Genomic DNA, 3551 nt, shown 5'->3' with positions numbered 1-3551 from the left:
ACTGCGCCGTGCAGCCTCGCTCTCTCTGTCCGTCCAGGTGCCAGAGCTCCGGCGGTCTCCAAACCTTTTTGCTACAGTCTTTATGAAGGAAAAAGAGAGAAGAGAGTGAAACGTTAGCCCGGATGTTGTGTGTGTGTGTATCAATCACCCCCACATTTTCTCTGTAAACACACTCTGAATAAAGAAATACTCACATTAGGGGCGACGCTGACCGCCCGATTGTCATCACGGACACTTGACGAATTCCTCACAAACTCATCCCAAAAAAACACAGCGAGCAGGCCCTTCCCTCTGAGTCGCACCCTGCACCCTTATTGTCTCCCTATCAAAATGAAATGAAATATGATTTAATAGAAAGAGCGCTAACGAGCCGGTCCGTTTGGTTTTTTTCCTCCGCAGTGATATGTGCGCACGTTGGGGTTGTGATGCGCGTTGCGTTCAGACAGCTCCCACTGATAGACAGACACATCCAGCTGCCTTTCCGGCCTCTCCTTTACTCCACCCCTCCGCGAGCGTCACCCTGACAGTCAAAGCCCACCTGTCAATCTGCGGCTCTAATTGTTCGCTGGGATGGCTTTCATTTCAACGCCTTCCTTGTCCCCCCGCACGAGCGCGCGCGCGAGAAAGAGAGAGAGAGAGAGAGAGAGAGGCGCGAGCTGCTCTTGAATACACACCGTTTTTTTTACTGAACTTTAACACCCAAACAACAGAATGAGAGGTGTCTTACAAAGTTGACGTGCAGATGAGGCTTCGTGAGATTGGGGGGGGGGAATAAATAGATTGGATGAGGATAAGAAACGGTGATTTTCATCGGCAGTACAAGAAGCATCTGCAGCTTTATTTGAATGAAAAAAAAAATATTAATGATCAAAATCTCAATTTTAAAGTCTCTAAAATCAACCAATAAACCTTTTACACTTTGTTTATCCTGTCTCTGAGGATAATCTCTGCTTGCTTGACCGATTATTGGGATTATACAATAAAACATCACTCACTAACAAGCCATGTAAACATGTTTTGTCTTTTATTAAACACCCACATTTCCTGCCTTCTGATTATTTATTGGTGCCATAAAATGTGTTACATTCCCTAAAACAGTCTAAAGTGTGCAGTGCTGATCAGCCTTTTACTCTGCTCCAAACTTTGCTGAAATGTGGATCTTTGTCGTGACCTCTTTAGCGGGACAAAGGAGGCTGCAGATCGATTCGTTACACCTTTTTAGTGAAGGCTTCTGCTGAAGGGGAGGGGCTCTGAATCCACCAGAGGCTCCATTAATAGCCTACAACACTCCATCCTTAACTATTATCCGGCATAAAGTGTTTATAAAAGGGCTCACAACTGGGCTAATGTTGGCTCCAAACAGACAGCATGATATATCCTTTTACTACTGCAGAGGAAAAGTAAGAAGAGAGAAGAGAAACGTTTAAAGTTATTTTTTTTTTAAAACAACAACAACAATCTTGAATAGAAGTGAATGGAGAGCTGATTCGGTTCAGACTGGATAGGACTAGTTTAGAACCGTTAAACCGGGTCCTTAGTCCAGCTCCCCTCGGATCATTTACAAGAGATTGGATTACAAACTTTCTGCAAACCCTCGAGACAATCCTGGTTCAACTGAAACTGGTAAGTCTGTCAATTTTAAAGAATCATAAAAAAATAAAAAATAAAACGTTTAGCCGGATGTCGCCACCTTGTTACGCACAACATCTAGACTTTCTTGGCGTTCGGGGTGTTTTGTCTATAAGAACTGATGCACTGCACAGAGAAGGTGTCTGAGGTCGTTGTTATTCGGCAATAGAAAGACCAAGTACCGCCCCAACATCTGTCTGTCCCCGTCTGTCAGAGCGGCCCGCGCGCTGATTGATGGAGCCAGATTACGTCACTAATATTTCCATCCCCTCGGACAGACAGACGGACAGACAGGAGGAGCTGTCTATTAACTTATTGTTCATATTCTTAGAGAGGCTAGTGATCTTTAATAGCTTCAAAATCTAAACAACCAGTTTCCATTTGTATGAAGAATATCCTTGTTGAGCGCTGGCTATAAATACTATTGTTGTTGAATGACAGGGACTTTTGGAATCAGGGTTTTTGTGATATAATTCAGGTGTAACTTTCCAGTGTATGACTGTGTTTGTCACTGCAGCTCAATTTTTAACCAAAAAAGAAATCAGACTGAAGCTTATTATATGGATGTAAACTGCTTTTTGTTACTGAAGTTATTTTTTAAATGCTTAATGAAGAATGTAAAACAGTGCTTATACAGGGCAGAGTAAGTAAAATAAGGTGATATTTTACTTAAATTAAAGGACACTTTCAAACTGTTTTCAAGCTGCAGAGTTTAGGGAACAGTAGAGGTTGGTGACTAAAAACTAAGAGTAAAACAAACCTGCAATCTGTCACAAATACACCGTTTAAACTAGACAACACTCATGTATAAATTATTTACAGGTTTCTGTTCGTATTGTGTTTTAGTTAGTAAGAAATTCCTTTAGCTTCAAAGATTGCAGGTTTGTAGGGGTCACACACAAACACACAGAGCAGAGTTTTGACCGAAAAGAAGCCTGTGCAAGGTCTGAATCTGGACCAGCAGGGGGGGGACATGAGGCTCAAGAGGCAGGGGTTTTGACAGTCTCTGTTTGGAAGGATTTCTACAGAAAGAATGCATGCTCTAATTTCCTCATTTCAAATGACAACTTGCTGATTTTACATACAACTTTTTGCACAAGTAGTCAATGTCTTTTACAGCGCCTCACTTGTGTCAATAGGTTTCTTGCATTCATTTAGTTTCCTTTATTTTTTTCTTTCTTCTTAGGTATTGTACACACACTTTATTTCTATGAGAGTCATTAGATGTACATTTGTGACCCCACACACAGCTCTGGTTCAAATTAATAATAAGTATAAGAGTGTTCAGCTTCTCCCTTTGAAACTCTCCAGCCGTGACAGGGAATACTATCTTAAGCAAATAACTGATCCTCTGATTTATGATCTAATCTATAAATACACCGTGCTCCTTTTACATTTACATTGACTTATATCTGTGTATTTTCTGAGCAGTTACTCATGTGCGATGAGGACATTATGATCCAAATTGCTTTGTACAGTAGTCCCAGTCCCCGTGATGCAACCACCCGTGTCCGTGTTCATGTACGACAAAAGCCGAACACACAAACAGTTGTTCCTCCCCCCCCTCCAGCCCCCAACACGTATACATGAAGCCCCTCTCCCACATACTGAGGCAGTGTGACAGCATGATGACATGTCAACCTGTTTCCTTCTCTTCTGGGCGACGATCCTCCCTCAGACATCATCCATGTAGTCCTCGAGTACATTTACATACATTATTCTCCACTTTTCTTTGTCTCCGTCTGTTTGTTTTTTTTTTCCTTCTAGGTCTGGCGTTATTATCTGAAGAGAAGCTGTTCTTAAAATACACTGGGTGATCGTGTGAAAGGAGTCCTGCAGGGAGGCAAAGCAGGTGAGGGGACTTTCAAAGAACTTCTTCAAACTTTGACCCGAATCATTACAAAAAATCTTTGACTTTGAGA

Source organism: Symphodus melops (assembly GCF_947650265.1).
Source record: "Symphodus melops genome assembly, chromosome: 18".
Classification (NCBI taxonomy): Eukaryota; Metazoa; Chordata; class Actinopteri; order Labriformes; family Labridae; genus Symphodus; species Symphodus melops.
This window is presented reverse-complemented; position numbering follows the sequence as displayed.